Source organism: Mixophyes fleayi, chromosome 2 (assembly GCF_038048845.1).
Source record: "Mixophyes fleayi isolate aMixFle1 chromosome 2, aMixFle1.hap1, whole genome shotgun sequence".
Taxonomy (NCBI): Eukaryota; Metazoa; Chordata; class Amphibia; order Anura; family Limnodynastidae; genus Mixophyes; species Mixophyes fleayi.
The window spans coordinates 238,233,771-238,261,399 of NC_134403.1; the positions used below are offsets into that span (position 1 = coordinate 238,233,771).

The 27,629-nt window shown below is 43.4% G+C and overlaps 1 long non-coding RNA gene across 1 annotated transcript; it reads left to right on the forward strand.

Annotated features, from left to right (window-relative positions):
• Nucleotides 1–2,192: 2,192 nt before the first annotated feature.
• Nucleotides 2,193–27,613, forward strand: LOC142138758 (uncharacterized). The gene is made up of 2 exons (XR_012688111.1): nucleotides 2,193–2,283; nucleotides 22,751–27,613. It is a non-coding gene; the product is annotated as an uncharacterized LOC142138758 (long non-coding RNA).
• The last annotated feature ends 16 nt before the right edge of the window (nucleotides 27,614–27,629 follow it).

A 27,629-nucleotide genomic window follows, 5' to 3' on the forward strand; every position in this document is an offset into this window, starting at 1 on the left:
TCGTTTTGCCTGATTATTGCTGAACCAATCATCTGCCTCCTGCCTCAATTTAAACCTGGCTCTGGCGCCATTAGGGTGCCAGAGTAACAGGTTCCTGCCTCTAGCTCCCATAGTGTTTTGCTCCTTGTTGTGACCCGGCTTCCTCGACCATTCTCCAATTTCTGCCTCCCAGTTGTGATCTGGCTTGCTGACCATCCTCTATTCTATGTGCCCCACTGTGTTCCTGCGACCTTGGCTTGTTTGACGATTCTCCCTCTGTACCACGCATACCGATTGGCTTGACCTGGACCGTCTGACTCTTCTTTCACTACACCGGCAACTGACTAATAGGACCGCAACCTGCGTACCCTGTGCAGCGAAGCCCAAACCTCCTTGCGGGGGTCCCTGGTGAAAACCAGGGGTACGTTAGACTCCGCACCTATCTGCTCAGTAGCACAAATACTGGTTAGTGTTCCTCTCTATTCGGGCCTGACAGTCTGCTTAGTACAGACGAAATGAGTCAGAAGCTCACATCTCATTGTGTCCTATCATTCATTATTGGAGACTTGAAAGAATCGGATAGTCACTGTCAATCGGGACTGTGTACCGCTTATTATCTAGGAACTTACCTACCACTATTTGCATCCGGATGAACATTTAGAGGGTGCGCACCCCGAAATCACGTGACCGCTGGCTACTGGGAGATCCGTTAGCATCTCATCCAGCGGGGAAGTCCGTGAGTTATCTCTCCAGCGGTTTAATACTGATATACACACGTTCCAATTTCCTACATCTTTGACGGGCTATGGACATTATCACACTGGGCTAAGACCCTTAAGTTCTATATTTTAGATCTGTGGCTTTTTATCTGGATCAACAGTTTGCTATTACACGTTATCTTGGAGCAATATTTTGTTATTGCATGTAGACCTAGTGAGTGTCTAATTTATGTTATTGGAATTTATGGACACACTGGTTTCCATGATACTATTGCATTATTTTAATGCTGTTTTATGATACATATGAGATTACCAACACAATGTCATATTGCAAGGTGGTGTAATCCTAGTGGTTATACCCAATATTTTGGCTCTATATGTTGAGATCTGATGTTTTATATCTATAATTGGTGCACCAATTTTTTTATTATTTGTAATAAACATTTTTGTTATATTGTTTCACATGCCGGTTTGATTACTTGAGATTTCACATTATTTTAAACTCATCCCTGAGGGTTATATTGCGCTGGTTGCTTTTTCTTTTTGTATATTCTATTGTGGGTGTGACCTTGCCCATTTTCCAGCTGCACCTGATCCTGCCAGATATCGATAGTAACTTATATTACAGCGCCTGAATATATATTCTTTTAGTTTGTTTTTTTATTATAAAACCTTAGTTATAACTTCATATTTTCCAAAATCACTAAAAAATATTTATTAAGCAACTATAAAGTTTCCCTTTTGTGAAATAGTTTGTCACAATATGGAGAAGAGATCTTCGGGCCGGTAGTAGTCCAGACTAAGCTGTAGTTGGCTAAAGTTAGTAGCAGTAACTCCTTACTACAATAATGATAATTTGTGTTTTTGTACTTAATGTTACCTTGTTATCTTCATCCCTAGCCTATATGAGACTCTCTGAGTATGTTCACGTGGGCAGGGGGTAAATGTATGAAATAGCGATTTTTGCAAATCACCGATATCTGGCGACCTTGCATGGTAAATTTTAAGCGGTAATGACTTTAAAGGCAAAACTTTCCTTTAAAGCTATTGCCGCTTTAAATTTACGAAGTAAAGTCGCTGGATATCGTCAATTTGCAAATATCGCTATTTGATACATTTACCCCCAGGACTTAGTTTGTTGGCATGCAGTAATAAGTGTATGTTATGCAAGCTTTTGACAAATTCACTTATTTACTTCTGAAATGTGGTTTGAGAGTCCCAAATAGTTTCTATCTTCTGATCCTTGTGTCAGTCTCTGAAGTATTTACTCGTATTTACAATCTCTGTTTTTTTTCAGCAATTGAAAATCGCAGAAAATTACGAGAGATAACCAGCGATTTGAATGCCCAAGTTGCCAGATGTATTAAGTAGCGATCTTAAAAAATGAGGCCCTTAAGCTGAATGCAGATAAACGCAGTTGCTTGTCACGAAGCAGGCACTTTCCTTACAGGGTTAAGTTTTATGATGTGATCTTCCCATGGAAGCAAGGGGATGGCGTTACGCTGTGTGTTTATATGTATCACTGTTGCAGCAGACAGACTTCCTCTAGTCTTCAGGATTTCGTGGTGATCGGATCACTGTCAGGGTGAGTGCAGAAAGTTATTTAGTTTATCTGAATTTACTGTCTTGTATTTTCTATAGCTAGTTTCTTTCTATTGTTTTGATTATTTTACTGTTTATCCTTTCTGATATATATTTTTCTATGTGTCTTTCCCTTGGTGTATTTTTCAAGTGTTATTATTGTATTCTATTTTTTTGAGTTGCCCCTCTCTTCTGTTACATCCCTCCTTGCCCCTTAGTTCTAATATGTCTCACCCCAGACACTGCATTAATCCCCCTGCCCCTTTCAGCGATGCAGCTGATCCCCCCCGCCGGGAGTGATCTCCCGGCAATGTCCATGGTAATGGCGGCCGCTAGCGCACCTGATGGGGCTGGAGGGCAGATGTTTGCGCCCGCGTCTGCTTCTGTCCGTGCGGAGGGTCTGGAGAGGGAGCGGAGAGGTGGGGACGGGTAGGATCTGTGGCGGTGTCTTCTCGCCTGCCGGCGCATGCTGTGCGTATACGCGGGTGGACGCCGGGAAGGTCTGGCAGGCAGAGCGACTTGGTTAAGAGCAGGAAGAGGAAAGCTCAGGCCCTGCAGTCCAGGAGAGAATCTCCTTCCCCCACAATGCCTCATACCCCTCCAATGCGTTACACTGGATCTAGGTCCAGGTATGTGTCCCCTAAAGAAATGATGCAGGAGCATAGGGCAGGGTCTGGGGTAATGGCGGTGGTGGGAGGGTAGGAGGGGGCCTGGAACACAGCAGCTAGCCCCCATTAAGAGGTCACACAGCGTATTAGACGTGTGATTCCACATTCACCTCCCAGCCCCCGGGTGAGGAATAATCTTTCTCAGGAGGATATCAGGTATCAGTATGGTATGGATACTAGGCATCACGCAGAAAGCCTGGATATGTATTATCATGAGGGTGATGAGCGCCACCTGGTGGATGACAGCCAACAATTTTGTGACTTTTTAAATACTCAAACTTTTCATGGGCAAAGTAGTCACATGTTCTATGAATATGATGAGCATGATGTAAACGGACCAGGCACATCGGGGGCATATAAGCAACGTCGCCCTCTCCCTTCAGCATTCCTTTTCCTCCGGAGGCTTTCAGGGGGCACCACCAGCATTCAGGTACATGGAATAGAAATCATCCTCAGAGTAGGTTTTGTAGCCACTGTGGTGCGCAGCCATGTTGCCTTCATGAGGGTTCCTGTTGTTCCCCTAGTTGAGGCGGACTCTCAATATCTGCCGCCTCAGTCACTAAGGTTAGGTCGCCAGCAAGGGCGCCCACACACATGCGTCCAAGGGAGAGTGAGGGGCAGGATTTTAGGGTGCAGAGGTTTTGCATGCATGGGAGACGTAGTTCTCCCCCAGCACAGAATAGGAACAGCTCCCCACAGTTGGAGTTGTTAAGGCTAACGCAAAAAAGAATTTGCGCTCAGGCTATGTTTTTCCAGAGGTGTTATCAGAAAAGGTGCGGAAAGAGGTGGTTTTGGGTCGCATGGCGGGACCTTTCTCATCTCCTCCAATACCGGGCTTAGTTATCTTCCCAGTAGGGGTAGTACCTAAGAAAGCCGTGGGGAAATTTAGGCTTATCCAGCATCCTTCACATCCCCCTGGGCAATCGGTTAACAATGCCATAGCCCTAGAAGACAGTTCTGTAAATTATCAATCATTTGAGGAAGCCTTAGACCTAGTCAGATCATTTGGAGCAGGGGCCTTATTGGCAAAGTTAGATATTGAATCTGCTTTTCGCTTACTTCCCTTGCATCCGGCGTCATTTAGGTTCATGGGTTTCCGTCTGCCAGATGGGTACTATGTGGACAAGTGTTTACCGATGGGTTGTGTGGTGTGCTGTGCATATTTGAAAGTGTTCCTTCCTGCACTAGTGCATACAGCATACAGGCAGGAACGGGTCACGTGGTTATTGCCCACTATTTGGACGATTTATTGATCATAGGAACGGCAGATTCATCAGAGTGCGCAGACATACTGTTTTCGGCTAAGGCGTTATTTTCTGTTTTGGGAGTGCCAGTCGCACATGACAAAATGGAAGGTCCCTTGCCTTGTTTGTCATTTTTAGGAATAGAGATTGACACATTGGAAGGGTGTTGTAGGTTGCCCCAGAAAAAGGTGAGGAAGCTGGTAAGATTAATTGAACTTACCTTGTCGTCACAGTCTCTTTCGCTGCGACAGGCTCAATCTCTGTTAGGCTCCTTTAATTTTGCATGCAGAATTATTTCCATGGGAAAGGTATTCTGTAGAAAGATGCAGTTGGCTACAGTGGGGATGTCACGCCCACATGCACGGATCACTCTGTCTAAGGAAGTTAAAGGTGATTTGCGAATGTTGTTGAGGTTCCTGGAGAACTTTATTGGCATTCGCATTTGGCTGGCTCTACAAGTGTCTAGTAGTCACCTTGAGTTAGTAACAGACCCTGCGGGGCCTGTGGGTTTTGGAGCCTATTTTAGGGGCAAGTGGTGTGCGGAGCGATGGCCAGATGCAAGGCGTTCCAGGGGGCTAGTTGGTAACCTGCTGGTGCTAGAATTGTTCTCCATTGTAGTGGCAGTAGAACTCTGAGCGTTGCTGTTACAAGGGCAGCAGGTGATATTCTGGTGTGACAACCTGGGTGTAGTGCAGTGCATTAAGAAACAGAGTGCATCTTCAATTCCAGCTATTGAATTGCTGCGACAGCTATTGTTGCACTGTTTGGAGCATGATATTACATTCAGAGTGAGACATGTCCCTGGTGTGGAGAACGAAGTGGCTGATGCTTTATATCGAGGGCAGTGGGGACGTTTTAGGGAGTTGGCTCCGCAGGCTGAACTTATGGGTACGCCATGTCCTCCTTTTGTTTGGCAGGTAGTTGAACAGGCATTGTAATACTGGCGTAAACATTGCTGGCTCCTTCCACCAGAAGAGCATATCGGGCTTCCTGGCTACAATGGCGACAGTGCGATTCAGGTCAGAGCGCTGACATGTTAGATTTTGATTTTGGCTAAATACCATGATGGACTCTCTAAGACGTCCATGATTGCCATGGCATTTCCTTTATGGCGAGACTGCATGGGTGTGCCGATTTTACGAAAGGGTTTTTAATATCTAAAGCTCTAAAGGGTTTGTCGCAAATGCAACCAGGAAGGGAGGATGTGAGAAGGCCGGTTGATAGAAACATTCTGAGTAAACTTATGACAGCGCTGGCGCATCTCGCTGATAATGCTTATGAGGCCCTGTTTTTTCACTCCGCTTTTTCACAAGCTTTCTTTGGGTGAGGGTGAGTAAGTTGGTGGCTCAGTCTAAGCATGATCTGGGGAACGCTTTGTCGGCTAGGCATATGTTTTTGGATATTAACCAACTTTCTTGTCAAATCCTTAGATCCAAAACAGCTCAATCAGCTCGTGGTCATTGGATTTTCATTTTGGCACAAGAAGATAGTGATATTTGTCATGTAGAATTGTGCAATCAATTTCAAAGTGTCAGACCACGAGATGCTGAACCCTGGTTAATTCATGCGGAGAGGTCTACGATGTCAAAATTTCAGTTTACAGCTATATTCAAACGTGCGCTAGTGCACGTGGGTTTAGAACCGTCACCTTTTTAGCACTCACTCCTTCAGGATTGGGGTGGCTCTTCCGTCAGTGCCATTTAAGCTTTAGGTAGATGGAAATCAGATGCGTACAAAACGTATATAAGACCAAACAGGTAACTTTGGTACGCAGTAGGCCACGCCCCCTCCTGTGTTAACTCTGGGCTTCTCCGCTCGCTATTTTTCATATGGGGGCATAAAGGGATTTTCTACATTTTTTCCCATGATAAAGGCCTGATAAGTGGTGTGCCTCTGGGGTTAGTGGTTTTTACCTTCATTTGGGCTAACACTCCCCTTTAAAATCCTTTAAACATCACTTACCCTTCCCACATTGCTTTATTACTTGTGTTACGTACATCATTCGATGGAGTATGGATGATCTGTTATATTGGATAATTCCAGCCTGGCAGTGATGGATCCTATTATGTGTGTTATGTGTGTTATGTGTGATTGTTGGCCATTCCTCTGTGTTCTGGGTGTCCAGATATAATTTTGCCAATAATAGAGAAGCCTTTGCAAGGCCAGTGGCGGTTCGGTGGATTGGTAAAAGAGGTTTGAAATGGCAGTGCCTGATGCCACTCTTGGCTACTGAAGTTGGTAAAGCCGGCCCACCAGATGTGTTCGTTATACACTTGAGGGGTAATCATGTAGGAAAAGGTAAGTCTTTGGACTTGATTATTGCCATTAGAGAAGATCTAAGGAGCATTAAGTCACAATGGCCTTCAGTAACTATTTGCTGGTCTAATATAATTCCCCAAATTAAATGGCATACAGATATAGCATTTTGTATAGTGAAGAATATGGTATCTGAATTAAATAGGGTGACAAAGAGAACAATTTCTGAGCTTGGGGGGATAGTGATAGATCAGCCCCTGATTAGATCTGAGTTGGGACACCTGTATCGAAGTGATGGGGTTCACCTATCGGAGGAGGGTAACTGGATTTTTGTGGAGCAGCATTTTTGGAGAATAAGTAGGCAAGTGAGGTCAATGGGTGGCGGGCTGGGCGTCCATTAAAGGACTTCAGCTTGGCAGGAGAGCTTTTGCAATCAGCGGTTAATTCATACGGTGCTACTGCTGATTGGCCGCACTTCACTACTCCTTTCGAAGCACCCTGGCACTTGGTACCTCTGTGCGAGGACCCCTCGACCTGTACGTTTGGTGAGCCCAGAGGGGAGTGGTCACGATGACATCAGATTTAGCATCGGCTGATCATAAAGGACTGGGTGGTACTGGGACCAGTGGTTAGTGCCTGTGGGCCATACACTGTTTAGTTCTGCTATTAGTCATTAGCTGATTGGATCGCTCTCGCCGCCACCCTTTATAGTGTTAATAATAAAACTACAAAGTTGTCGGTGTATTTAATTGTAGATAAGAATTTTAGAGTGTTAAGTTAACAGTTATTAAGGTATGGTGTAATGAAGAGGGAATCAGCAGTATGCAGTGTATTAGTCTGATCTTCCAAATCGCTGGTCTTCACTCACAATTTGCTGCAAATTATTTAGCAAAATCTCCCATGTTTAGCTGAAAATAGCAATTTGAAAGGCAAGACTCATTTCTGATTGGTTGCAAGTTTAAAAAGCAAAACCTGCTGGATTTTGACCTCACTAACATTATAAAAAGCCAGCTACTTCCTTATTTGAGTTGAAAGGGGTTTAAGGAACAAAGAGAGAGGATGTGAGAGTGTAGAAGATTGATTAGTGTCTGTTCAGAAGTGAGGAAAGTGTGGATTGTCTATTTATTTCATAGTTATTTTGTTAGTTGCCCTTGTTTGTCTTATTGTGTGTTTATTAAAATTTTTCTTTTTTTGGTGAGTGTTTTTTTTTGCTGTTTACTGTTTGTCCCCTGTCCTTGCTTGTGAGTGTATTTGTTTGTTGTTTTGTATTTCCCCTGTGTTTTATTTGTCAGTCTATTTTCTCTTTTTGTTTGTATTTACCCTGTGTCTTTGTCGAGAAGCCTAGAAGCCTAGGGAGAGTGGGGAGGTGGAGAGAGAGGAGGTAGGAAGTGAGGAGTAGCAGGAGGAAGAGGCAGGCCCTTTTGTGAGCGCAATGTGCGTTTTAGTTATGAAGAAAATTGTGCCGTCATATACAGTTTAATACCAGTGTATGAGAGGATTTTGCAGAGCCTTGCTGCAAAGACCACATTTACGTTGAAGAAGCAGCTGTGGTACCAATTATGTGACTAGTTAATGCAGTGGGCCCCATAAAGCGCACCATTGAGAATTGTAGAAAGTGCATCAGCGTCATGAGGCGCAGAGTCAAGGACAAGTTGGCCAAGGAGAACCGAGCAGCTTCCTGGCCTGGAAGTAGGCCCGTTCTTATCATGTCCTATACAACCTACGAGGAGGAGTTAAAGCAGCTCATCCCTATTGCGCTCCTTGAGGGAATTAATGTGCGGGACACTGACAGACCTGTGTCTTAACTTGGTTAATGAGTACTGTATAATGGTGCAAATGTCTAGCTTTTATGTTTAAACAGTTATTCTGAAGCATGTAAAAGTTTAATTTTTCTGCACATTGACCACAGAAGTCAGAACACTTTTAAAAAAAGTTTTTATTTGTCATTGTAATTTTTGTAATTTTTCCACCAAACAAATCTCAATAGCAAACATTTCACATGTGTGTCCACACATGCTCTGCCCAAGAGCAGACAACTCCAGCGCCAGCCGTAGCAGTAGTAGTATCAGTCCAAACCCATGAGAAGGAAGACTCCCTAGAAAGTAAATCCACCTATTTTGCAGTGGTGGAAAAAACATGCTATTAATTATTTGCCTGTAATGTAAATCATCTGTAACTGCTACTGCACCATTGTCTTTTTGTCATAGCAGCTGTCCATCAAGTCTATTTAAGGCACATTTGGGTGTGGCTCACAAGCCAGCCTTTGCTAGATGTAAACCCCTATACCTGGGAGGTGAGTGCATCTGATTTTAACTGCATTTTAATAGTATTTAAAGCATATAAGTCAGTGTAGGACCTGCATATAATGAGGTACCCTTGACGTTGGGATGCAGGCTTAAGTCTTTTGATCAAAATATGAACTAATACCTCATGTTTTCATTTTGCTAGACACACACAGATATGCAGTTTAAAGGATAAGCGCTGACAACTTTCTTTTTGTTTTGTATACATGTATGGGCATTTATATTTCCACGCAGCTGGTACCACATACTATATGGGATATACAGAGCGCGGGCTTATTGCCAAGCAGATGGTACCATATATAATGTGGAATATACCGAGCGCGGGCTTATTTTTCTCAAGAATAAAAAATTTAATCATATAAAAAATATATGTTTTTCGGTTATGGCTAAGTTTTTCTTTTTTACTATGCAACACAGACTGTGTAAATTATGTTTATTGGAATTTTGTCAGGAAATAAATATTTTTGTTTTCCACACTAATGTTGTTAACTTTTTTAATATAGGTATGCTTATGATATAGTTGTTACAATCCAATAATGCCTACATATTTATTTACACAAACATATATTGCCATAAACTAAAGTTATTGGTGTCCCTATGATGCTCATAATTATGTAGATGTTACAATAATAGTTAATAGTTAAAATCAAGGTTACTGGTAATGACACAATAATTACACTTACTTTGCAACCATTCTCACCTGAAAAATAATTATTGATGAGCCTCTATGACCTGGGTCCTCCCCTCTGTATTATGAACATCAGCTGATGGAATTAGCTCACCTGCTTCGTTACTGTATATTGCTGGTTTAAGGGTTATACTTTTGTTTAGGCCCAAAAAATGCAGCACACAGCATTACAACACCATATCAGGCACATTAACTGGGACATAGAGAAGCACAGTGCCAGATGTTTAAAGGCATATGAATGTGAAGTTAGATGGCCAAAGGTAACTTTCATCACCCCTCTATGACAGAGATGTCATAAACCAGGATTGACACCCATAAGCAGAATCCCTTACAATTAAACATAAATACATGTAGCTGATTGCAAACGCACATAACTCCCTCCCCCCCTCCCCCCCCAAAAAAAGCATGTGGCCTGCGCAGACTAATAGGAGCCTAGTGCTGTGGATGTTCCTCTCTCCTTGATGGTGATGACTTACAAATCAGATGTTGTTCCAAAACAACCAGCAACACTTTGCAAACCAAGCACCTTCAGAGTAATGGCCATTTGGCTCCCTTTTTATTAGAGATGAGCGCACTCGGATTTCGTGAATCCGAGCCCACCCGAACGTTGCCGATCCGAGTCGGATCCGAGACAGATGTGGGTATTGGCGCCAAATGAAAACCTGAAACCGAGGCTCGGAGTCATAATCCCGCTGTCGGATCTCGCGATACTCGGATCCTATAAATTCCCCGCTAGTCGCCGCCATCTTCACTCGGGCATTGATCAGGGTAGAGGGAGGGTGTGTTAGGTGGTCCTCTGTCCTGGTAGATCTCGTGCTGTGCTGTTTAGTTCTGTGCTGTGCTGTGCTGTGCTGTGTTCTGCAGTATCAGTCCAGTGGTGCTGTGTGCTGTGCTCTGTCCTTCTAAGGGCATAGTTATTTCCCCATTATTCCCCATTTTCAAAAAAATAAAAAAAAAGTTATAAAAAAAAAATACAAAAAAATAATAAATAAGGTTCACACATTCTGCAGTATCTTGTGCTACATATAATGGAGACCAAAAATTTGGAGGATAAAGTAGGGAAAGATCAAGACCCACTTCCTCCTAATGCTGAAGCTGCTGCCACTAGTTATGACATAGACGATGAAATGCCATCAACGTCGTCTTCCAAGCCCGATGCCCAATCTCCTAGTACACAGCATGTAAAATCCAAAAAGCCCAAGTTAAGTAAAAGTAGCAAAAAGAGAAACTTAAAATCATCTGCGGAGAAACGTAAAGTTGCCAATATGCCATTTACGACACGGAGTGGCAAGGAACGGCTTAGGCCCTGGCCCGTGTTCATGACTAGTGGTTCAGCTTCACCCAAGGATCTTAGCCCTCCTCCTCCTACCCCCCCCTACAAAAAATTGAAGAGCGTTATGCTGTCAGCAACAAAACAGCAAACAACTCTGCCTTCTAAAGAGAAATTATCACAAATCCTCAAGGCGAGTCCAAGGGTGTTGGTGGTTGTCAAGCCTGACCTTCCCATCACTGTACGGGAAGAGGTGGCTCGGGAGGAGGCTATTGATGATGTAGCTGGCGCTGTGGAGGAACTTCATGATGAGGATGGTGATGTGGTTATTGAAAATGAGGCACCAGGGGGGGAAACAGCTGATGTCCATGGGATGAAAAAGCCCATCGTCATGCCTGGTCAGAAGACCAAAAAAATGCACCTCTTCAGTCTGGAGTTATTTTTATTCAAATCCGGACAACCAATGTATGGCCATATGTAGCTTATGTAAAGCTCAAATAAGCAGGGGTAAGGATCTTGCCCACCTAGAGACATCCTCCCTTATACGTCACCTGAATAACCTTCATAGTTCAGTGGTTAGTTCAGGAACTGGGGCTAGGACCCTCATCAGTACAGAGACACCTAAATCCCGTGGTCCAGTTGGATACACACCAGCAACACCCTTCTCGTCAACTTCCTACACGATCTCCATCAGATTCAGTCCTGCAGCCCAAATCAGCAGCCAGACTGAGTCCTCTTCAATACGGGATTCATCCGAGGAATCCTGCAGCGGTACGCCTACTACTGCCACTGCTGCTGTTGCTGCTGTTAGTCGGTCATCTTCCCAGAGGGGAAGTCGTAAGACCGCTAAGTCTTATACAAAACAATTGACCGTCCAACAGTCGTTTGCCATGACCACAAAATACGATAGTAGTCACCCTATTGCAAAGCGTATAACTGCGGCTGTAACTGCTATGTTGGTGTTAGACGTGCGCCCGGTGTCCGCCATCAGTGGAGTGGGATTTAGAGGGTTGATGGAGGTATTGTGTCCCCGGTACCAAATCCCGTCGAGATTCCACTTCACTAGGCAGGCGATACCAAAAATGTACAGAGAAGTACGATCAAGTGTCCTCAATGCTCTAAAAAATGCGGTTGTACCCACTGTCCACTTAACCACGGACATGTGGACAAGTGGTTCTGGGCAAACGAAGGACTATATGACTGTGACAGCCCACTGGGTAGATGCATCCCCTTCCGCAGCAACAGCAACAGCTGCATCAGTAGCAGCATCTACAAAACGGCTGCTCGTGCAAAGGCAGGCAACATTGTGTATTACAGGCTTTAATAAGAGGCACAACGCTGACAACATATTAGAGAAACTGAGGGAAATTATCTCCCAGTGGCTTACCCCACTTAGACTCTCATGGGGATTTGTGGTGTCAGACAATGCCAGTAACATTGTGCGGGCATTAAATATGGGCAATTTCCAGCACGTCCCATGTTTTGCCCACACCATTAATTTGGTGGTGCAGCATTACCTCAATAGTGACAGGGGTGTGCAGGAGATGCTTGTGGTGGCGCGCAAAATTGCTGGACACTTTCGGCATTCAGCCAGTGCCTACCGCAGACTAGAGGCACATCAAAAAAACATGAACCTGCCCTGCCATCACCTCAAACAAGAGGTTGTGACGCGCTGGAACTCCACCCTCTCTATGCTGCAGAGGATGGAGGAGCAGCAAAAGGCCATTCAGGCCTACACAGCCACCTACGACATAGGCAAAGGAGTGGGGATGCGCTTGAGTCAAGCGCAGTGGAGACTGATTTCCGTGTTGTGCAAGGTTCTCCAGCCGTTTGAACTTGCCACACGAGAAGTCAGTTCCGACACTGCCAGCTTGAGTCAGGTCATTCCCCTGATCAGGCTGTTGCAGAAGCAGCTGGAGAAAGTGAGGGAGGAGCTGGTAAACCATTGCGATTACACCAAGCATGTAGCTCATGTGGATGTAGCCCTTCGTACGCTTTGCCAGGATCTGAGGGTGGGCACTCTTTTAAAGTCAGAGGAATACATTCTGGCCACCGTGCTCGATCCTCGGTTTAAAGCGTATGTTGTGTCTCTGTTTCCGGGGGACACAAGTCTACAGCGGTGCAAAGACCTGCTGGTCAGGAAATTGTCCTCTGAAGAGGACCGTGACATACCAACAGCTCCACCTTCATTTTCTTCCACATCTATGGCTGCGAGGAAAAAGCTCAGTTTTCCTAAAAGACCCGGTGGCGGGGATGCTGATAACATCTGGTCCGGACTGAAGGACCTGCCATCCATTGCAGACATGTCTACTGTCGCTGCATTGGATGCTGTCACAATTGAAATAATGCTGGAGGATTATTTTGCTGACACCATCCAAATAGACATGTCAGACAGTCCATATTGTTACTGGCAGGAAAAAAAGGCAGTTTGGAAGCCCCTGTACAAACTGGCACTATTTTACCTGAGTTGTCCCTCCTCCAGTGTGTACTCGGAAAGAGTTTTTAGTGCAGCGGGGAACCTGGTCAGTGAGCGGCGAAGGAGGTTGCTTCCTCACAACGTTGAAAAAATGATGTTCATAAAAATGAATAATCAATTCCTCAATCAAGTACAGCACTGCCCTCCAGATAGTACAGAGGGACCTGTGGTTGTGGAGTCCAGTGGGGACGAATTGATAATGTGTGAGGAGGAGGAAGTACACACTGTAGGGGGAGAGGAATCAGAGGTTGAGGATGAGGACGACATCTTTCCTCAGTAGAGCCTGTTTAGTTTGTACAGGGAGAGATGAATTGTTTTTTTGGTGTGGGGGCCCAAACAAACCAATCATTTCAGCCACAGTTGTTTGGTAGGCCCTGTCGCTGAAATTATTGGTTTGTTAAAGTGTGCATGTCCTATTTCAACAACATAAGGGTGGGTGGGAGGGCCCAAGGACAATTCCATCTTGCAACTCATTTTTTGGCATTATGTGACCATTCAACAGTCGTTTGCCATGTTTAAAAAGTAAAACAAAATATCAACAAATTCAAAAAATTAAACCAAAAGTAAAATGCCCTGTCATAATTTAAAACAAGAGGTATTGACGTGCTAGAACTACTGTAGTGTTTATATGTTATAAACACTACACTTGGAAGTTGGAGGAGGTATTGTGGCCCCGGTACCAAATTTAGTACCGGGGCCACTATGCAGTCCAGATAGAGTTGTATCAGATATTAAACAACGTTGACTGTTGCTGCAAAATTTTTAAATAATATTGTGGGGAACACTACACTATGCAGTCCATAAACTTTTTTGGTAGAATTCAGACCCGTGGAGGGTTTTTTAATTATATTGTGGCCCCGGTAAAAAATTGTGTACCGGGGCCACCCCACTACGCAGTCAAGAAACTTTTTTTTTGGAATTCAGACCCGTGGAGGGTTTTTTAATTATATTGTAGGGACCACTCCTCTACGCAGTCCAGGTACAATTTTTGGTGTAATTAAGACCATTTGATGGTTTTCTTATTATATTGTGGTGACCACTCCTCTACGCAGTCCAGGTACATTTTTTGGTGGGATTCAGACCATTTGAGGGTTTTTAAATTATATTGTGGTGACCACTCCTCTGCGCAGTCCAGATACAATTTTTGGTGTAATTTAAGACCAGTTGATGGTTTTCTTATTATATTGTGGTGACCACTCCTCTACGCAGTCCAGGTACAATTTTTGGTGGGATTCAGACCATTTGAGGATTTTTAAATTATATTGTGGTGACCACTCCTCTACGCAGTCCAGATACAATTTTTGGTGTAATTAACACCAGTTGATGGTTTTCTTATTATATTCTGGTGACCACTCCTCTACGCAGTCCAGGTACAATTTTTGGTGTAATTAAGACCAGTTGATAGTTTTCTTATTATATTGTGGTGACCACTCCTCTACGCAGTCCAGGTACAATTTTTGGTGGGATTCAGACCATTTGAGGGTTTTTAAATTATATTGTGGTGACCACTCCTCTACGCAGTCCAGATACAATTTTTGGTGTAATTAAGACCAGTTGATGGCTTTTTTTATTATATTGTGGTGACCACTCCTCTACGCAGTCCAGGTACAATTTTTGGTGTAATTAGGACCAGTTGATGGTTTTCTTATTATATTGTGGTGACCACTCCTCTACGCAGTCTAGGTACAATTTTTGGTGGGATTCAGACCATTTGAGGGTTTTTAAATTATATTGTGGTGACCACTCCTCTACGCAGTCCAGGTACAATTTTTGGTGTAATTAACACCAGTTGATGGTTTTCTTATTATATTGTGGTGACCACTTTTCTACGCAGTCCAGGTACAATTTTTGGTGTAATTAAGACAAGTTAATGGTTTTCTTATTATATTGTGGTGACCACTCCTCTACGCAGTCCAGGTACAATTTTTGGTGTAATTAAGACCAGTTGATGGTTTTCTTATTATATTGTGGGGACCACTCCACTACGCAGTCCAGAAAGATACCTCGTTACAACGTTTTAGACTAATAACAATATTGTGAGGTGTTCAGAATACACTGTAAATTAGTGGAAATGATTGTTATTGAATGTTATTGAGGTTAATAAGTGAAAATAAGTCCAAAACCTTAAGAAAATCCGAATCCAAAACACAAAATACGAGACACCAAAAGTCGCCGGTGCACATCCCTACTTTTTATACTCGTCATCAGCCTGCATAGACCAATGGCTGATGTGTTTGGCAATCAAGCCTATAACAGGAGGCACAGTGGTCTAGTGGTTAGCACTTCTTCCTCACAACACTGGGGTCATGAGTTCGATTCCCAACCATGGCCTAATCTGTGTGGAGTTTGTATGTTCTCCCTGTGTTTGCGTGGGTTTCCTCCGGGTGCTCCGGTTTCCTCCCACACTCCAAAAACATACTTGCAGGTTAATTGGCTGCTATCAAAATTGACCCTAGTCTCTCCCTCGCTGTCTGTCTTTGTGTGAGTGTGTGTCTATATTAAGGAATTTAGACTGTAAGGTCCAATGGGGCAGGGACTGATGTGAATGAGTTCTCTGTACAGCGCTGCGGAATTAGTGGCGCTCTATAAATAAATGGCGATGATGATGAACATGAAGCGACTTGTAGTGGCTAAAAATGTGATATACCTGGTGACCCCATCTGGAAATATTGCTCTATGTGTATAACTGTTTCCACATAATACAAAGATATTTATTTTTATTACCATTTATTTATATAGCGCCTCTAATTCTGCAGTGCTGTACAGAGAACTCACATCAGTCCCTGCCCCACTGGGGCTTACCGTCTAAATTCTCGAACATACACACACACAGACTAGGGTCAATTTGTTAGCAGCCAATTAACCTACTAGTATGTTTTTGGAGTATGGGAAGAAACCGCAGCACCTGGAGGAAACCCACGCAAAAATGGGGAGAACATACAAACTCCTCACAGATAAGGCTATGGTTGGGAATTGAACTCATGACCCCAGTGTTGTAAGGCAGAAGTGCTAACCACTTAGCCACCGAGTTATTTGGCCACTGGTGCTGAAATAGTAATAAAACACATTTTATAATTATACACTTACATATATTAGTTAATAAATTTTTGTAAAACAAATTATTGTTCCAATACAATTGCCCACAGTCATATAAATCTACATATATGCTTATTAGAATCTTGCCTCGTGCCTCCTGTTATATTAACATTGGCCAGCAAGGGTTTAATCCTTAAGTTCAGCACTGGAAAGGGCAGCACCAATATAACAGACATTAAATGTCAAACACCTAACAGTATAGAATTCAGCTGCAGGACCTGCAGCCTATATCATGTTTAAAAATATGATGACATGTGGAAAAAAAAAAAGCATGGGGTCCCCCCGTTCAAGCACTATTAACCCTAGTACTGCCAGCCTACTGCTGGTTGCGAGAAAATCGGGGAAAAATTGTGTGGGGTCCCCCCGATTTTCAGGCAACCAGCACTAGGGAAAGCACCTGGTGCCGGTGGCACTATAGCAGAGGGACATGCAGCAGGGGGTCCCCCTGCTCATATTATTCAGCGCTGGGCTGGATTCCTTAGGGAGTGGGGTCGGCCAAAAAAAGTGTGCCCCCCTCTCTAGGAGCACCCAGCCCAGTGCTAAAAGCACTAGGACTCTTCCTACACCCCTGGGCGGTGGGTGTAAGGTATAACGGTGGTGAATTAATGTAAGAAAACAGACACCATTTTTGTTTGTGGAACTACAAGTCCCAGCTAGGCCAGGCTGCTCTAAACAATCTGGGCATGCTGGTGCTTGTAGAACTACAAGCACCAGCATACTCATGGCAGCCAGGGCATGTTAGCACTTGGAGAGTCACAAGTGGCAACATGCCCTGACACCCATGCCTTGCTACGACCTGTAGTTTCACACAAAAAAGTTAAATAATCGACAACACCCTCATAAAAACCACTTAGCTTTAATAAAAATAATAAAACCCCAATAAATACACCAAACACCCTCTGTAGTACCACATACATTTATTGAAAATAATAAATCCCTATATACTCATCAATCTGATGTTTTCTTCTATCTCAGCAGATTTAAATCCAAAATGACTTGCAATCCATGTCGGAAATTATCTGTAATTCCACATACTCCATGCGTGAAAAAATCTTCTGTTCTTCTGGTCAGGAAGACCCCAATTTGTAAATTCAACTTGCTTGAAGTCTTTAGTTTTTCTTGTCAGGAGGATGCCTATTAAAGTAATTTCATAATTTTTCCAATAAGCATTGTCTATGCGATTTGTGTGGTTCCAAAGCACAAGCAATTTATTTAGCAAAAGCAAAAGTTTGGCAGTTCAATAAACAAGTATAATACAGCCGATACCAAATAAATACATACATACATACATACGCTGCGTTCTCTGTTGGATCCAGCAAGACAGTCCTTCAGTCCAGAAGACTGTGGTCAGAGTGACTGTTTAGCTGGTCCCAGGGAGCTATATATATATATTTTCTCAGTGATACAGAGAAAACAATACAGATGATGTGGCTTGCTTCTATAGGTCCAGGCTTCAGGAGGGTCCAGTGTAATGCAGGTCATAGGCCAGTTCAAACGAAAATATCCAAAGGTTCTAATAATTTATTCCAAACAATCTATAACTACCATATGCAATGTGCGATTGCACCAGATGTCTGCGAATAAATAGGGGATTAGAATGATACTAAACATGATGCGTTTCCTGTAACCTGAACCTTAATTATCACTAAAGTGTACATATAACCTTATAATATATAAACCAAATACCATCTTCTCATAAACGACTGTAGAATGGAACCATTATAAATATATGAAATATGTATATAAGTAAATGTGAGAGTGCGAGTGTATGCGTGCGAGCTTTATCGTGTGATTGCACCATGACACGTAACACGTGGCGTACTGATCGCAATCGCACGGTAAAACAATATTAATCAGTATACTCTCTTTCATCCAATTTTACGACATTGACACGCCCAATTTGTAACTCCAGCCGCAACACGCTTGACGACGCTTACTTTGCTTGTATCTAATACAAATAATCTCATGAATTCCACATAGTCCATGCATGAAAAAAATCTTCTGGTCAGGAGAAAGCCCAATTTGTAATTCCAGCTGGAACATGCTTGACAAAGCTTACTTTACTTGTATCTAATACAAATAATCTGTCTCAAATGGGTTTTACAGAGCCTCAAGCTCTTTTTATAGTCTAAGGGGAATTCCCATGCTGTCATGGAACAAAGCGGTGAAAGAGCCTATTGCGACACTTTTAGGCTCTTTACCGCTGCCTAAATAAACCCTGCTCAATTCAGTGTTTAATTACCATGGATTGGTCAGGACCCGTTTAAATACTGGAACTGGACACTTAGATTTCACCATCTGATGATAGTCCCATACAAACAGAAACGCATCACGGTTGCAATATCCTGAAAGCACACTCAATTTATACCATTTCCAGCATTACAAGCTTTGGATTATATTCAAAGGATGGCTGAGGATTGACTCATTAAAAATTATTCTGCAGCTTCCTCTGGAGGGACATTTGACTGGAGAGCCACAAGGTACGTATTGTCGGGGTACCGAAGCTTGGTGCCCCTACTATCAATCTCTGATAACCTGATTCCCTATGTGGTATTTTGCCGTCGATAGCAAAGTGGAGAAATGAAACACAAACGAGGTGTTGCAGTTTCGAATTCAGCTCTGAGGGTCCATGCAAGCTGATCCTTTATTATACACAGTGACCAGCATTAACTGGTTAACGACAAGGACATATAAGGAAATCTCTTTAGCTCAGCAAATATACATATAAGCCCACATCCTCTGTTCAGCATTACATGCTTTTCCTGCCAGCTGCTTCCGTCAGTCTGGAATCCTGTTGCTGTCTGTTTCATAGGAAGCATCTGTTTTTTTTCTTCAAAGCGTAACTCTGTATAGTTTTTTTAAGGCATTTACCATATATTTGTACATCTTAATAACTATCAATTATTTTATACTCTCACAGTATTGAGAATCCTTTTCCCTTCTCACCTATAAAAACGGGAAGACTGGTAATTTTGAGGAATTTATTCAATCTATATTTTCTCCTTATACAATAAAAGGAAGCAGAATAAGTGCTGGTAATTGTCAGGAAACCTGTATTTAGATACAGGACTCAGTATTCAACTCTCTCTGCACATCATTGCTAGCACAGCTGATGCAAGTTACTGAGTTGCAATCAGGTGATTGCTGACATCACAGAGGCTGGGAGTTAAGCTTCCAAACAGTATATGGACCTACCATTCTCTTCCAGAGTATCAGATTTGCTGTTCTGAACTCCTGAATGTGTTATCGTGTTTACTGCTTGATTCCTGATTACTGACCTTGTTTGTTCTTGACTTCATGATGCTTGAATCATAATTTTGTACTGTGCTGATGGATTTGTTTTGGCTTTTTCTGACTAATTTCCGCTACTTGCTGATTCTGTTCGGTTTACTTGCATCCTGGTGAACTTGGCTTGTCTGACTAGTCTGCCTCCAGAGCTACATAGCTGTAGTGCATTGACCATCAGCAGTCAGTTTGGTGGACTATGACCTGGTTACTTCATGCAGTGAAATTCATCCTGCTTTGCGATGGGCTCTGGTGGATACAGATAGTAGCTTAGACTCAATGCCACTGCTTTCTGGCTGTGTCACTCTTACCTTAATGCTCTTGGACAATTTCACTCAGCTGCTCCAGCAATATTTTAATAATATATTGTGGCCATAACAGATTTTCTATATTTGTGATAAGGTGCAATAGAAACTCTGCTATCTCCGCAGATTAGAAAATCTGAGATTGGGGGCTTGCTGGTAAATTTTAGCCTGGGGTTAGGGTGAGACTTGACTCCACAGCCTATCAGGAACATTTTAAAGAAAAAAAATGCAGGAAGCTCAGTGACTCAGCCGAAGGTAACCCACTATCGCCCAGGGTGTAGTTGCCCCCCGCCCTTCAGCCCAACCAGCTCCTGTCTGCAATATATTGCTGCAGAATAATAAATAGAGGCTTAAATCTTTGGTTTTTAATTCTCTCTCACAAACACTTCTGTTTCCTTACATTTACTTTCCCATTTCCTTCATGTTGTTGCTGATGAAGCAGATAGTGCCACAGGAGGTGGCATTGAAGACATCAACAATAAGTCGATCTACATTTATCATATTACACCAATGAGACCTATCTTCCCGATGGTCACAATAATATGCTGTGTTCTGTTGTGCTGTCTTCAACCTCTAGGTTTATCTCATGGTTCTAGTTCCTTCCATATTTATGTTTTTACACATCACACCTACAAACTTCCTCTCTGCCTTTGTTCCTTAACACCATATAGTCCCTCCTTCTGCTTTCACTTTGTATTGCTCCTCCTGGTTCTTCTTTGTCATGAACACACTCCCAGCTGCTGTGACTTTAGGGGTGTTTGCTGTATGAGGTCACATGATTCCAGCCCACAGTCTCTCTTTACCTATCACACAGGTTATAGACCTACTGAATCACCCCAAACAGTGCTCACACCTCACATATTTCAGGTTTGCCACAGCCTAGCAAGACCCACACCAGCAAGCCAAGGGTCAACTCTTCACACCTCCAGACTGTTAAATATAAATGCAAGCACACACAGCTTGTTAATCAAATGTATCAACAAATCACACACTGGCATTCAAAGGGTTAACTTGGTCAAGCTATTTCTTCTTAACAGCTAATGGTTTCGTTAAAGTATCAATGGCGCAACATATTAAATTATAGGTTTAATATACAAAAGTACAGGGCATACAGATATAAAAAATAATTATTAAACAATTAATAGATTGAGATAACATATACAAGCAAATCAGTTTAAAATAAAAGGGGTTACATTCAGAGTGTCACTTACATGACAATTTGTTGTAAGTGGTCTAAGTTTTTTAAAGACACTTCCACACCTATCCCCACCCCCAGATGTTGTGTCTGTGATACTTTTTTCAATCACCATTTGCATGTTTCCTGATTTACTACCCAATCCTACTATGTGAGCTAACTTTTCTGTGGAGCTTCATACAGACCCAATTTCATTATTAATAAATCCCTTATGAATCTGTCCATCTTTTGATACCAAACTTGATGAAATCTTGCCAATGTGACATACCTTTTCCAAAGATATGTGATTTTACCTGTTGCCGATACCACTCGTACCTGTCATTCACAACCCTGGTGTGATGTCTGCTCCTCAGTATGGAGTGCCACCCGGATTACCCAAAATATGAACTATGAAGACATTTTCCTTGGAAGCTCATATTTCTATATACCTGTATAGGCCTTCAAAATGCTGCCATGGACTGCAGGGCTGTTCATCTGTGACCAGCCCCACAAAGTCTATTCAGGAGTCCAAAAACTAACTTGTATCAGGATATATCTCACAACAAGAGCCCTTTGAAGCTGCCATAGGTGACACTTCTATCTTCTCACACTGGAATGTGCAAATACGCATACAACAGACTTTTTACACTTTAGTAGCTGAACTTATCAATGAATTCATTTGATATAACATATTTACAGTGCAGTTATGATTTATCCCTTATAAATAACTGTAAGTTCTCTATGTTCACGACATTCTTCAGCAACTTTCCATTAGCTCACTCTACCTCCCTTTCTCACACTTATCTTTTCCCTTTTATTTTCCTCAATCACCTGTTCTATTACTGCATATTCCACCTGGCCAGCTGATTCCTAATGGACATGTTCTCTCTATTGGTAGACAGATGAACAGGGCTGCAAGTTCCAGGGGTTTCTTTGGCAGATGGATTGCCAGACTCCCCAGTGAGACAGTCACTGGCAAGCAGCACATGGTCAGTGTATGATACACTATGACAGTGATGGCTAACCTGTGACACTCCAGGTGTTGTGAAACTATAAGTCCCAGCATGCTCTGCCAGCTATCAGCTAGTTATCTACTGGCAAAGCATGCTGGGACTTGTAGTTTCACAACACCTGGAGTGTCACAGGTTAGCCATCACTGCACTAAGACATGAGTGGCATAGGTGTTGGCTTTCTTTGTATGCTTGTCAGGAGCATATTCGACTGCGGCTATAGTGTATAGGGGAATTGATATTAAGGTCCTGGGGCCTAATTCATTAAGGATCTCAAATGAAGAGGATACTCATTTCAGTCTCCTGGACAAAACCATGTTACAATGTAAGGGGTGCAAATAAGTGTTCTGTTTTACACATAAGTTAAATACTGACTGTTTTTTCATGTAACCCACAAATACTTGATAGCTTATTTGTACACTGAAATTTAAAGTTGATATTTGTGTGTTACATGAAAAAACAGTCAGTATTTAACTTATGTGCAAAACAGAACACTTATTTGCACCCCTTCCATTGTAACATGGTTTTGTCCAGGAGACTGAAATGAGAATCCTCTTCATTTGAGATCCTTAATGAATCAGGCCCCTGATCTGCACAGTAAAACAAAATGGATTTTAGAGCTTTGAGAAGTGTGTCCCTTAGACTAAACGCAGTTAAAATCATGCAGGTGAGTGTCTAACGTGCCTATGATTACAGATTCCCAAACGTCAAAGGATATGTCATCGGTGCAGACGGTGAATCTGGTCAGGAGCGCAGACACAGCCGCAGACCGGGATGAAGTTGCAGAGGAGAGTCATCGGTCAACGGCAGCAGTGTCGCTGGGAATTTTGACGGGTTCGGAACCGCGACAGTTGGCCGTTATGGAGGCTTCATCCATGCCAGGACCTTCCGGGGCAGCAGGAGCCGGGGAGCAAGCTGTGGCGAGCGCAGGCGGTGAGTTATTGGATCTAAATTTGTCACACGAGATTACACATAGCCCACCCATGTCATCCACTGACGAGGACTCCCCCTCTTCATCGGGGGAGGGTAGTCGGAAGTTGATTAAGATTCTTAACACCCATTTTGGTAGTGCTAGATCAAAAGGGGTTAGACGAGGGACAGCAGTCAAACCGTCAGCAATTAGAGCCAATATGGTGCAATGTGAGAACACCGCCCTCTTAGCGAGCATACGTCTTTGCATTAGAGACAGGATAAGGAAAGGCTGGTTCATAGACATGTTTCAGATCACAAAAGCGAGTAAGAAGGAGTTATAAGTGGCCTGGGGGAGAGGGGGTATAGGGGAAGATGCCTATAAAACCTTCCCTAACTGGCTGTCGGGTTATTGTTCCTTCGCTGCATGCTACATTGAGACGAGACCGCAGGCCACGGAAGAAGTCTGGAAATACTTACATATGATAAACGAGATGTTTATTAATGATCGTCCAGGAACGTGGCGCAAATACGACGAATTGTTTCGGGAGAGAGTAGACGGGCGTGTGGACATGCCATTAGAAGTTAAAGATGTTGAAATTTGGATGCAACTGAACCGGGCTAGCTTAGCCTTCAGTTCAGGGGCACAGAGGAATCGGTTTCCGCAAAGGGGGAGACGTGGAGCTCCCCAGGTTGCCAAAAACAGGTGCTTCGCTTTCAATAACGGGGCGTGCGGTAGAGGAGAATCTTGTAGATATAAACACATCTGCTCCTATTGCCGCGGTACACATTCTGCCAGAGAATGTCCGAGGAGTGCCCCCGGCCTCTCCAGAAACCGCGGCATCGACGGCAGCGCTCATTAAAGCCCAGTCTCCCATTTGTATCAAGGGCTTAGAAAAGTGGCTTAGTCTTTATCCCAGGCATCTTTCCTCGGCAAGGGTTTTCGTCACGGGTTAAGGCTCCCTATTAGCACATCTGTTAGCGCCAGGGCCTCCAGGAACCTAAAATCAGCTTATGTATTTCCGGATATCCTTGACGATAAAATTTGCGGTGAGATAAGTTTAGGCCGCATGGTTGGCCCATTTGATTCCCCCCTGTCAGATTTAGTTATATCCCCAGTAGGTATAGTCCCTAAAAAAATGCCAGGTAAATTTCGGCTAATACAACACATGTCACACCCCGCTGGCAATTCGGTCAATGATGCCATAGACCAGGACATAAGTTCTGTCGTATACCAGTCATTCGAAGAGGCTTTAATGCTCATTCGTAGGTTTGGAACGGGAGCTCTCATGGCCAAATTAGATATTGAGTCAGCTTTCAGGTTACTCCCCCTTCACCCGGAATCCTTCCGTTACATGGGTTTTAAGATCAAGGGCCAGTATTATATTTACAGATTCCTTCCCATGGGGTGCTCTCTATCGTGTGCCTATTTTGAAGCTTTTAGTTCTTTTCTACATTGGGCGATTCAGGCGGGTACAGAACACGAGGGCATCGCGCATTATCTGGATGATTTTCTGTTCGTAGGACTGGCTAGCTCTGCAATATGCTTGGATACACTGTATTCAGTTCAGGCTCTTTTCTTGGTTATGGGAGTACCGGTAGCCAAGGATAAGACAGAAGGCCCATCATCTTGCTTGTCGTTCCTATGGATAGAAATAGACTCAGCGGCAGGCTGCTGTCGTTTGCCAGCTGATAAAATAGCTAAAATGGAGAGTTTGATATCCAGCATTCTGGCCTCTCCTTGTCGTACACTTAGACAGGTTCAAGCGTTGCTAGGATCCTTCAATTTTGCATGTAGGGTTATACACATGGGTAGAATCTTCTGCAGCAAACTACAGTTGGCCACAGCAGGTAGAACCAGACCCCACGCATTAATAACACTGAGTGACGAGATAAAGGAGGATTTAGCAATATGGGTGACATTCCTTCAGAAATTCATCGGTTCCAGGATCTGGCCTTCACTTCCCGTTTCCACGTTAGAGTTAGACCTATTCACCGATGCCTCAGGCGCTAAAGGTTTTGGTGCTTTCTTCCAAGGTCGGTGGTGCGCTGCATCCTGGCCGCAATCATGGATAGACGTGGGGCTTACAAAGAATTTATTGGTACTGGACCTGTTTCCCATAATTGTATGTAGCGCTGGAATTGTGGGCCTCTCAGCTGGCAGGGCGTAATGTTTCCTTTTGGTGTGATAATTTGAGCGTGGTGCAGGCAATTAACCGTCAGAGCGCTTCCTCTAAGCCGGCAGTAAATTTACTGCGCGTTCTGGTGCTTCGTTGTTTGGACTTCGACATAAATTTTCGCGCCAAACATGTACCTGGTATAGTCAACTGTATTGCTGACTCCCTGTCCCGTTTTGAATGGGAGCGCTTTAGATCTTTGGCTCCCCGTGCTGACCCCGTGGGTACATCTTGTCCATCTTATGTTTATCAGATGGTCGGTCTGGTTTAAGATTCTTGGCAGAGGCCTCTCTTGCACCATCTACGTGGAAAGCTTATCGGGCAGCCTGGAAACGATGGGAGTTTTTTCTGTTATCCGGTCCCGATCGTGCCCCGGGGGATTCTAACGGCATGGTAGACTTCATGTGGGGGTGTTACCAGGAGGGACTTAGTAGAACATCTATGTCAGCTATGCTAGCAGGTATATCATTCATGGCAAAGTTGCAGAGTGTACCTGATCCCACTATATCATTTCTCATTAATAAAGCGTTAAAAGGCTGGTCAAGGCTCCACCCCACCCCCAAGGATAGGAGAAAGCCCATAGATCCAGTATTATTGTCCCGTTCTGCCTGAAGTGACATTGGACCATTTCGAAGCTTCACTGTTTGCAGCAGCATTCTCCTTGGCTTTTCATGGCGCTATGCGAGTTAGTGAGTTAGTTGCACAATCCAAAAGCAGGACAGAAGCTGCTTTACTATTTAAACATGTAGTGTTGTCGGACGACAACATTCAAGTTAAAATTAGGCGATCAAAAACAGATCAGGCAGGGATTGGTCATTGGTTCACCCTTAGTAAACTTCAGGATCAAAGTATATGCCCTGTTAAACTTTGTAAATATTTCACCAACATTAGGCCACATGGATCAGAGGTTTGGCTAGTTCATGAGGATCGCTCCCCCCTCACTAAATTTCAATTTCATGCAGTTATGTGCAACGCTTTAAACGCCCTTGGTTTATCATCATCAGAATTCGGGACACATTAGTTTCGGATCGGGGCGGCCACAGCGGCTGCAGCAAGTGGGGCTTCTGTAGCTTCTATGCAAAACCTAGGAAGATGGAAGTCTGGCTGTTATAAATCCTATATTCGTCCTGATGTCTAACATGTGTTTTTTCCCTTTAAGCAGCTCTTCTCTACCTCTTTTCTCCTCTAAGCTAGTCAACCCAGGGCGCTAGGCTGCTTGCCGCTATTTGCGGGGGCGTTGAAGGGCTTTTTCCTCATAGGTTTTCACCTTCACCTGGGTTGCTGCTTTTCCTTTCTTTCTGTTAGGTTTAAGGTTGGAATTAATGTTTTATCCCATCATTCACCTCACTCTCCACCTCCTAGTTATAAATAGGTGTTTTTTATGTTTTTGTGGATTATAACTTTAGTTCATGGGCCTTTAGTTGATTCAAGATATTTAGATGGTGTTTCTTCCGTTGCTTGTTTGGTTTTTTCGTGGTTTCTTGCTTATTCCCCTCCTTTTATTATCTCGTTTTAGGATTGAATTCTTCTAAGATCTCCGTTTGGGTTTTGGGTCACTCCTACATTTTCTGGGCTAACAGACACCCTTTATCCCATATTTGTCCCTGGTTATCGGATAATGTTTCCATTAGATGGATAGGTAAAAGTGGTTTAAAATGGGTAGATTTTCTCCCTCTCCTGTCAGAAGAAATTGTATTACATGGTGTTCCTGATGTGTTGGTAGTTCACGCCGGTGGTAATGATGTGGGTCAAATTAAAACCCTGGATCTCATCATTAAAATTCGTGAAGACATGGCTGTTATTTCTAGTAGTTGGCCCAATCTCAAGCTATGCTGGTCTTGCATTGTCCCTAGACGTCGTTGGAGATCTTCTATGTCTGCGGTTAATATTGCAGCGTCTGTCAGCAAGTTAAATCAGGTGGCCGGAAAAATCTTCCGTGTTTTGGGTGGTTCTGTTATCAAGCACCCATTGTTGAAAGCAGAGTTCGCTTTTTTATACAGATTAGACGGTGTTCACCTGTCGGACGAGGGGGTCCGTTATTTTATTGACCAGCTGTTTTGGCGTTTAAGAGGAGTGGTTAGGTCTGTAGTTGGCGGGCCGCATGTTTAAGTTCATGCGGCGTGGTAGGAGAGCAGTGCAGTCTGTAACTGTGCATATGGTGCTCGGGTGATCTTGTCATAGGTCACTACCCCTCTGTGGTTATGGTTTCATACCATGGTTGGTCCGTTTGTTAGGAGGACCTTTGGGCCAGTTTGTATGGTTTATACTGGCGGAGTTAATTAGGGGGCGTAGTCTTGCCATTGTACTTGATCTTAGCACCGGCCAATAGATAAGGTATGATCCTGGGTTGGTGGTACTATGGTCTGACCTTTCCACCTTATTGGTTTTGCGTTCCTGACTGCCCTGCTCTCGTCCGCCTTACAGTCCTATTAGTTTAAATATAAATAAATACCGTCATTCATTCCAACTTTAATTTGGTGTCCGTGTCT